The sequence below is a fragment of the Primulina huaijiensis genome, chromosome 18 (genome assembly GCF_012295235.1).
Source record: "Primulina huaijiensis isolate GDHJ02 chromosome 18, ASM1229523v2, whole genome shotgun sequence".
In the NCBI taxonomy this organism is placed as follows: domain Eukaryota; kingdom Viridiplantae; phylum Streptophyta; class Magnoliopsida; order Lamiales; family Gesneriaceae; genus Primulina; species Primulina huaijiensis.
This window is the reverse complement of record NC_133323.1, coordinates 10,206,460-10,217,384: the sequence shown is the minus strand read 5'-3', so window position 1 is coordinate 10,217,384 and position 10,925 is coordinate 10,206,460.

The following is a 10,925-nucleotide window of genomic DNA, read 5'->3' as shown; positions in this document are numbered from 1 at the left end:
TGGAAAATAAGACAGAAAAATGTCAAATAAGTACCGAAGCATGAGGAACAACATCTCGAGTCTGAGGTTTCTAATGTGTGGTAGTCAACTCGAGATAGAAGACCACACCAGGTTGGTTTTCAGATTATGTCACTGATGTCACAGAAAGCAATATTGCATATTGTCTATTATCAAATGATGGTGAGCCATCGAGTTTCCACGAGGCCACTCAAAGCTCGGATGTATAATCGTGGATGACAACAATGCTAGAAGAATTGGAGGCATTAGATGGAAATAAAACTCGGAATCTTGTTACACTACCACGAGAGAGGAAGTCATTGGTAACAGATGAGTCGATAAGATCAAGTGTAATGGCAATAACCAAGTGCAGCGGTATCGTGCTAGATTGGTGGTAAAATATATGCTCAGAAAGAAGATATTGACTTCAATGAGATATTTTCTCATGTCTTTCGGCTTACAACAGCAAAAGCAGTGTTGATATTGTTTGCGATGTTTCATATACATCTAGAACAAGTAAATGCGAAAATTGAATTTCTTCATGGAGATTTTGAAGAAGAAACATATATGTTCTAACCAAAAGGTTTTGGATAAAAAAGCAAAGAGAACTTTGTTTGCAAGTGAACAAATCTTCATACGGTCTCCAACAGACGTCGATGTGTTGTTACAAGAGATTTGATTCATATATCATAAGCTTTGGATACAACAGATTTAGTGCAGACCTTTGTATATATTTGAAGAGGTCTGGTGATAATTATATAATTTTGTTATTGTATGTGGACGACATGTTGGTATCAGGCACCAAAAAAGATCAAGTCCAAGAACTAAAGGCATAGTTGGCCAGATAATTTGATATGAAGGACTCAGGACCAACAAACAAGATTCTAGGGATGAAAGTTCACCAAGATAGAAGTAACAAAAAGATTTGGCTTTTTTTAGAAAAATTATTTGAAGAAATTCTTGCAACGCTTCAACATACAAGATAGTAAGCCAATCTCAACCCCTCTTCCTGTTAACTTTAATTTATCCTTTGATATGTGTCCCAAAAGTAAAGCAGAGAGGATGAAAATGTCTCAAGAACCATATGCATCAATAGTGGAAAATTTGTTGTTAAACATGATATGTACAAGACCAGACATGACACAAGCAGTGAGAGCAATTAGTCGGCATATGACGAATATTGGACGAGAGCATTTGAATAATTTTAAACGATCCTTAGATACATTAAAGGTACTTCAAATGCTGCATTATGTTATGGAAGATCGGATTTTACACTCAACGACAATGTCGATTCAGATTATGCAGGTGATCTTGATAAGAGAAAATCTACTACTGGTTATGTGTTTACACTTACAGAAATAACAATAAGCTGGGTTTCAAAACTACAAACATTTGTGGTGTTATCTACAACAGATGCAGAATATATGACAGCTACTCAAACTTGCGAGGAGGCAATATGGATTAAAAGGTTATTGGAGGATATCAGACACAAACGAGAGAACGTTCTTTTGTTTTGCGATAGTCATAGTACCTTGCACATCGCAAATAATCCAGCCTTTCATTCCAAGACTAAACACATTGGAGTCAAGTTTCACTTTGTGCTAGAAATAGTAGAGGAAAAAGTGTGAATATTCAGAAGATCCATACAAATGATAACATAGCTTATGTTCTGAATAAGCCGGTAAATACTTATAAGTTTGAGTGATGTAGATCCTCAAGTGTCCTTGCGAAAACGTAAACAATAGGTAATGACAAGATTGAAAGGATGTATGGAGATGTGTGTGATTTTCAATCATATCTCTAAGTGGGAGAAATTTCGGCAAGGAATGAAGATGGACGTCTTTTTTTTTTGTTGAAGGAAGAATTACGATTGAGTGCTTCACTTCCCACAATGCAGAACTTGTGGCTTTTAAAGAAAGTGTTTTGTAGGCTATGAAATCTGAATGAAAACTTTAGATTGTAGAACGAATGCCCTTAAAGCCATTTGTCAGAAAAATTTGTGAATGGTAGGTGATAGCAGAAAAGCATTGATTATGGTAGTTGGATGTCATCATTATGTACTGGAAAATTCATTGTGAATGGTAGGTGGTAACAGACATGCATTGATTATGGTGGCTGGCTGTCATCATTATGCAGTAGAACATTTGGTAGCTTTGTGCAACAAAGAACGAAGTAATTAAATGAAAGAAACACATGGTAGTTTTACATGGATAATGGAGATGTATAAATAGAGCTTCATTCCCTCATTTCATAACATCTCATTCTCGAGTTGTTCTCTCATCTCAATATATTCTTATTTGAGTGTGTTGTTTTATAATATTTTTGAGTTGTTTTGTTCTCCTGTATTAAGAGATTGTGTGTTCTATTTAGAAATACAGTAAGTGGTTGTACAACATAAAATATTATTGTGGAATTTTTTCATCTTGTCCTTTGTTTTTACCCTAATAATTTTTTTAGGTTTTCCACGTAAATTTCAGTGTCCAATTTTTTTTTTTTATTTTCAAAATTATATCTCAAGATGCCGCACCTGAGACCAACACCATTAACGTACACGATCATAACCATACTCCATTCTCTATGAATGCTCCAACATCGGAGGATATTCACCCATCCCACTCCCGAGGTATTGCCCTCAAACAATCATCATTGTGGCACACGAGTTATCTTGGAGTAGTTCACTGTTGCAACAATTAACGATTATATTCTTTTATTTCTTAAAAATTCTATACATCAAGACTTGATATTTTAATGAAAATGATATTTCTTAAAAAAATTGATTACATTTAATAATTTATCTAACTAACCTTAAATAATCTATTTATGAATGATCTTTTTATTTCTCAATTAATTATTGATAACAACAAAACTATAATGGAAAAAATTAACTTCAAATAGAAGAAATTTTATTCTTAAATTTATCAAGAATTAATTATTATTAAGAAATTATTATTACCCAAAAGTTTTGGTGATCGACAAAATCAAAATAGCACTTGACTATTTCAAGAAACAGCTGCAAAGCTTTATGTATAACAGGTAATGGTTCAACGCTTAAAGAATTCAAACCGTATATAAGTTCCACTGCTTAAAGAATTTAATGCGCAAATCAATTCAACCGTTTAAAGAAGAAGAAGTTCAAACCGGCTATTCGAAGAACAATATGTCGAATTCATTAAAGAGTCATTTATTGCTCACTTATTGAAAGACATTCTCTGAACGTTTCAGCACATTCAAATGAATATGCATCACCACAAGTCAACCATGTTATGCACACATCCATACACTGATCTGCATTTAAGACATTATCCCAGAAGAGAAAGATTACTTATGTTCTACAAGTCCTGATTGTAAAAACAGTTGCCATAAAAGGATACTCAGTAGTAACTGTTCACGGAACGAGATTCAAAGTTGTGCCAGCAAAGAGAACATTAAATGCTTTGTTGAAAAACATTTAATGTATTTACAGCTGATAGTGACACATCATTACAAGGCTACATGTTAACGTTGCTCATCTCTTTCCGACCGTTGGAATGACAGGTTATATAAGCAGAGGTGGAAGTATGCAAACAGACACAAGAGAAAACGAGATACACAATCATCAAGCTTACAACAACAAAATTATTCCAATTCTTCACACTTCAAGAATCTGAGCGCAGTCAAAGATTACATACCACAATCGCTCATTCAAGCATGCATTCAACAGAAAGATATCTGATCTTTCAAAGATCATATTCGTGCTACCAAAACAATATTATTTATTTGTATCAATAACCATTTGGTTCTTTTATTACTAGTTGTGTCTGGTGAACCGAGGGTTCTTAAAATCCAAAAGTGTAAAGTGATCACTAAGAGTTCAAAATAGCCAGTGTGATAAGTCCTGATTGGAGTGGGCTGTTGCAAATAATTTTGTAAAGCCAAAGTCTTTTAGTGGAATCCTTCCTAAAGAGGAAGAAGGAGTGACGTAGGAGTTTTATCTCCGAACATCCATAAAAATTTCGTGTCTTTACTTTCCGCAAGTTCTTACAGTTTAAACTTTCCGCAAGTTCTTACAGTTTAAACTGTATCTTGTTGATTAGATTTCCAACCGCTGAAATCATCATTAGAAATATTGAACCGGTTTTCGCACTTGTCGAGTGGTTCATATTTCTAATTGTTTGAGAAAAACTTTCAATCGCCCAAAAAGGGTTGAAAACAAAGTTTAAAAGCAAATATTTTTAAAATAGTTTATTCACCCTCCTCCCCTCCTCTAAATTCTTTCTCGATCCTAACAATTAGTATCAAAGTGAGGTTTTCTCAAACATCGATATCTAAAATTTTCACATGAAATCTTTCAACAAACTTCCTATGTTTTCTGAAGAAGATTATGATGATTGGAAGATTCGTATGCAGGCATATCTAGCAGCCTAGGATGGCGATATGTGGTATGTCATACGGGCCTATGAAGATCTTGAAAGCAAATACAGCTGTGATTACAACTGAAGATGCTCCCCAAATGGTGGAAAAATATCTGAATGGACAGCTGAAGATAAGAAGAAAGCAAATCTTGACAACGTAGCAAAAGACATTCTCTATAAAATTCTAGATAAAAACATGTTTTCCAAGATCAAGACCTTCTCCACAGCAATAGAGATATGGGAAAAACTCACACAACTGTGTGAGGGCAACAACCAAACCAAAGAAAAGAAAAAAACTGAAAATTTCCATCCAAAAATTTGATATTTCAAAGAAGAAGCCGGGAGAAACTCTCACTGAATTTGATGAACGGTTTAATGCTATTATTATTGAACTAACTTCACTAGGAAAATATTACTATAACTGTGAAATTTCTTTAAAGGTAATGAGAGCCCTTCCCAGAGAAATTTCACCGCACATTCCACCTGCCTACTCGGTCTTCGGCACCTCTGGTCCCCTGATCAAAATGCTCACCTGCATCACACACGCCTAGTGAGTCTAAAGATTCAACACACCTGTACCAGTAATAACAAGTACATATACGTAGCACATGACAGCAGTGAAAAATAGCATAATCAACATACATTTCATGTTTTCAATAAAATCGTATACGTAAACGTGTCCTGTCAAAACATGATAATAATAATGGCATGTATCATCGTATCAGCATGTACGTGTTAAATTTCTTAATTTGAAATCGTTCATTAGTTGTGACTTTCGTATCATCATGTCAGTCGATGGATCCATCTACGTGTAACCGTGGTACCCGGCGGTGATGATCATCAGCTAAAGCATAACCCGCCCACTGAGTCTTGGCCTTACAAGTCATCGTGTCATTGTGTTAGTCACAAATAAATCACTTCCTTCAAAAATGTGTTATCATATTCATCACTTAAATAAAAACATGCATATACGTATCTTTTTCCTTTAAACCAAGTATGCACCGTATTTATCATAATTTCATAAAAAAGCATAAATGTGATGCATAAACATTTAAAATATCAAAAATTTGTGCTCGGCCTCCTCTAGACCACCATAGGACTCCTTTGGACTCACCGAAACCACATCACCAGCCCCATGCAGCCTACAATAACAAGTCGATCGCTAGAAACCAAAAGCGCCTCAACCGCACTCCCTTGCATTTGGTTCGTTTGTGCTGCTCAAGGGTTCAGTCCAGCAGTGCTAGGGCCCTCCTAGGACATGGTTCGGACCCATCAGAAGTAGATCCACCGCCTGGACTCACCCTGGCACCAACGGCTTCCCCCCTTACACTCGATCTACCCATAAACCGAGCCACCCCATGGAACGTTTCTCTCGGCCCTTCCCTTGCAGCGTTCAACAACCAACCTAAACCCCAAGACAGTACCTTGACACCACAAGCAGCCTCTAATCAATCAAGAATAGCGGCCCCTTGCATGTAAACTCAGAAAATCGTGAGCAACAATTAAAGGATGCAAGGAAACACATGCAAAATCGATAACCCTTCATGCTCATGCTTGGATGAGAGATTTCATGCATGGATACATCTACATCAGTAATATACAAATGAGTGATGCAAAAAGATGCTACAAGGCGTGCCTTAGATGTATTAGCGCGAGGAGATCGAAGACGAGTGCAGAAGATTAATTTTCCTTGAAGAAGATGCTATGGCCGAGATTTTCTTGAGGTTGCTGTTGAGAAAACCAAGAGGAAAATGAGCTGAGGGGAGGGTATCGGCTGATATGGCTTTTAGGTTTTGGTTAATGAGTGGTTTAGGGTTAATTATATATTATAAAAATGGTTAACAAACCAACTAATGGGCCCTAAGTTGTTAATTAAAATTTTAAAAGAGTTTTAAGCCCAACAAGCTAAAAAGTAGGCCCATTAAATCTCAACACGGTCCCGAAAATTATCTCATCTTGGAAAGTTTTTGAAAATATTAGCCGAACCCTCAAAAAGTCCCCCAATTTGATAAAATCTGTGTACCATTAAAAATTAAAATCATGCGGGTAAAAATACCCAATAAATCCCATTTTTGAAAAAATACTCTTAAAAACATCTTAAACTAATTAATAAAAATTAATCGTGTAATAAAAATAAATTTCCTAAAAATTCTCCGATTTTCGTTGCTCGTTCGATCGCAAAATGCATCTAGAAAGCCTAATGCATGAACTTTTAAAATTTCGTGAAATAAATCCTATCATGCATGAATTATGCATAAAATCCATAAAAATAATTAAACACATAATTTAAATAAAAATCCTAGATTGCATGCATTCATGTTACGTGATTTAAATTCCTGAACCTTACAAGAAGACCTTGTCACAGCCTTACACGACATGGTAAATGAGTTTAAAGGACTATGGCATCAATTCAATGAAGCAAAAGCCGAAAAACACGACTTGAAATCAAGTTAACTCTCACGAGCTGCTCGCAGCAAAAAGAGGTTGACGGTTTAAAAGTGAAGTTAAGTCTACCAGCAGGTGAGAATGATGACCTGCGTAAAATGTTCCATGCCACGTTAAAAGAAAATAAACAGTTGATATACACAGTCAACACATGGAACAATTCCTCTGCATCTCTTGAAAGGATGCATGAGATGCAAAAACCAGCCGGTAACAGAACCGGGCTAGGTTACTTTAATGTCCCCAAAAAATTGAAGATCCACGTGAACCACATGCATGCAAATTATCAAATTTCTTATGTATTTTAATTAAATTAATTTAATTGCATAATTTTGCATGGTTTCATGAAATTAAGGATTTTTTGTCCCCATATTCGATGTCGCACCGGGGAACGGAGTTCGGAGTCGATTAAGGTGCAAAATTTTAATGTTATATTTTATTTTAAGTCAAGAAATTATTTATTTTAAATAATTTATGAACTTTAGCATTTTAAACCATAATTTAATTTATTAGACGATTTAAAAGATTTTAAGTGTTTAAAAGGTAAATTTTTGAAAATTTATGATTTAATCCTTGAATTGTTGTGAAATATTTTATAACGATTGTTATTCCTTAATTAATTTATTTAATTAGTGTAATGCCGGAATTTAAAAAAAGTTGAAAAAATATACTGTTCACGAGGTTACTATTCAAGCGCTGCGGCGCTAGTTGCGCAAATTTGGCGTTGAAAAATGGCGTTGCTGCGCTACATGTAAGCTCATTTTCACCTCCTCCAATCATTTTCCTCCTCCTTCACGCAAACCCTCATCAATTTCCTCTCCATTTTCGAACTTTTTTCTAATTTTATGGGAGATATGCTCAAGAAAATTATGAAATGAAGGTAGATTTGTGATCCTTTCATCACGGGCTTTACGATAATGTAAGTATTTCTCATTTTTATTCAAGTTTGGAAATGGGTTGAAGTTTAAAATTGATATTTGAGTTGATATTTGAGATATTAAGATGTTAAATATATTGTATTTGAGTTGGTTTGAATTTAAAAGGGATATGAGAATGGTTTCTTGTTTATGTGTAAAGAACAATTTCTACACCTTCTGTATTTGGATTTGGAGTTATGGTCTTCATCAAACTTGTAGAGCATCAAGTTAGCTTCGAATTGGTTCAAGAATCTCTCAGTTCCATGAAGAAATGAAAGACATATGCTATGATTACTAAACCTGGTCTAGAATCCCGAGTTTGTGTCCATGTCTTCTGTTTATTCGAATTCTGGTATTAATCGGTTGGGATTATGAATTTTATGTTAAAATGAAAGTTATAGAGCTTTGAATTATATTTGAAATGATACCAAATAGGCTTGATTCCATAGGATATTGAGGACGTTATGCTCAAAATTCTAAAGTGTTCCAGAAATGTGTTGGCACATAATTTGTGTGAATTATGTTGTATGTTTCAGATTATGAACGACTGAGTAAATGACTTTATTTGACAAAAGTTTTTGAAAAGGAATTGTTGGGCATTGAGTTTTCTTGCATATCCAATTTACATATCTTGATTTGAAGCTGTATCAAATTAATTATGATTTTTGTACGCAAATTGCTCTATGTTGAGAAATAATCTGAGTTCTTGATTTATGTATTGAAGATTCGGTTGAAGTATTGACTTGAGTTGGCTCAAGATTATTTACTTTAAGTTGATTGATAGCGAATCAACTAGATTGCGAGGGTTCAAGACTTCTCAACCATATATTTTGATCTCTTGTTGGTAATATTCGAAAGGTATGTTACGGTTGGTAACATACAAGGTAAAAGTATCATTTTTATTTTAAATTGAAAATTATATGGCTCGATGAATTACTTGTGATTTGATGATGATTGTTGTCTTGAGATGAGTTTATTATTATATCAAGATGATGATATTGATTTGCATCATTACATTGCATATTGAGCCACTTGTCGATTCAGATTTGATATGGCGGAGGTCGCCTTAAATTATTGATTTGTTGGACGTATGAGGCTATAGTTGAGTTGGCATAGTATATGCGGACGTCGCTGCTATGGCCTGAACACTCTCTATAGGTGCACCATAGTCCTGAGATTGTAGAACACAGCACCCCACCCCGAGCGGATAAGTCAGTGGATGTTGCTGGGGATTCTCTTCCCTTGGATACCCTATGACCAGATGATTCACTTGATATTGAGATTTATATATAGCCTACAGCTTCTAATCATGCATTGCATTACATTGCATTTTTATAAATTTCATATGAACTATTTGTCATTTTAAATCTCATATGTTATTGATTGTATCATACTGGGTTTATACTCACCGGTACGTCGACTACCTCTTGTTTTCATGTGCTTGACAGTAGGTGAGGCGAGGCTTGGGATGCCAGAGTCCAGCTCCAGGAGAGGAGATACGAGTTAGAGTGGGATTCTCGGGTCTTAGGAGCTATTTGATTATGTTTGGATTACTTTGGTTCACTACTTTATTTTGGCATGTTAAAATTTATATTTCAAACATTTGTGACTTTTAAATTATTTTGACGATATTTATGTCGGTTTATGAACCACATACTATGAGTTTTACTCAATCGTTTATTTTGTTACATTTATAATTATTAGTAATAGATATCGGACCCTGGGCCCACAATTAGTATTTAAGTTGAATTTAAGATTTTTAGTATTTTAATTGGAAATTTTTGAAAAAGAAATACTAATCTTTTAAATTGGAACTTATGATGATCATGGTATTTAAATTTTAAATAAAAGTTGTGGGTTAATTCAATTACCTAACTAATGTTTAAATTATTTATTAGAGATTTATTTAACCCTAAACTAACCTAAACTAATCACAAGAAAGAAACTCATGCACACAAATTCCATTCACGTGAAAGACACCCAAAACACACATTAAATACACACAGTAAGTGCCGAGAACTTCTAACATTGGCATTTGAACTTTTGGACTCGTTTTATTTGATCCCTTCATCACCGATCCTTCACCACACGTAGCACTATCGATTCACGCCACTTTTACGCAAAAGAAACAATCGAAACGTTTCTCCGATCGGCCGCCGACTTCCCACAACGATTATCGACGATTCAAGCCTTTTTAATGCAAAGGCACGCCTTAATAGGGGTGGGTACGGTACGTACCGTACCGTAAATATCGGTATGGAAAAATCCATACCGATAACGATACCGAAAATTCGGTATACCGAATGTTCGGTATACCGAATTTTCGATATGAAAAAGTTCATATCGGAGACCGTACCGACACCGAAAAAATGTCGGTATACTGAAAATATTTTCGGTATACCGACATTTTTTCGGTATACCGTTCTTAAATTTAAAAAAAAAATAAAAAAAAAATTATTTTTGGTATTTTGGTATACCGAAAAAAAAAATTTAATTACGGATACCGATACCGAAAATTTCGGTACGGTATCATACCGTACCGAAAGTTTCGGGATATTGATTTTTTCGGTAATTTCGGTATTTTTTCGGTACGGTATTTTGGTATTTTGATATTTCGGTATATTTTCCTAGCCCTACGCCTTAATTCTCTTTTTTCTCATCTAGTACACCATAATACATATTTAATGCATATTTGCATGAAAAGCATGTGGGTTTTGTATTTATTTTCGTTTTTATGCCAACCTATGCTTAGAACATGTGTTTTTGAAACCCAAAAATCTTCGTAATGATGCACAAAGGGGCTGCCACTATAGGTGTAGAGGCCTAAAAATCCTTACTTGAAAATTTGCGGAAAATTTAAAATTTTTCTTTTAAAATAAATGGAGTGCCTCATTCATACCAAAAACTGATAAAATATTTAACGTTCAAAACAGCAGCGGAAGAAATTATTACTTGCCAAAATAACAAGTTAAAGTATTCAATAACTAATAAAATATTTGAGCATCAAAATGGCAAGTGCTGAAACTGAGGTCCTCGGGTGCCACTACTGCCGACTCGAGCTAGCTCACTGGTCCCCGCCCTCGATCCCGACATCATCATTACCTACAACAATCAAGTCTAGTGAGTCTAAAGACTCAACATGCATATATCGTAAATAACGAGTAAATATAGTAAAATT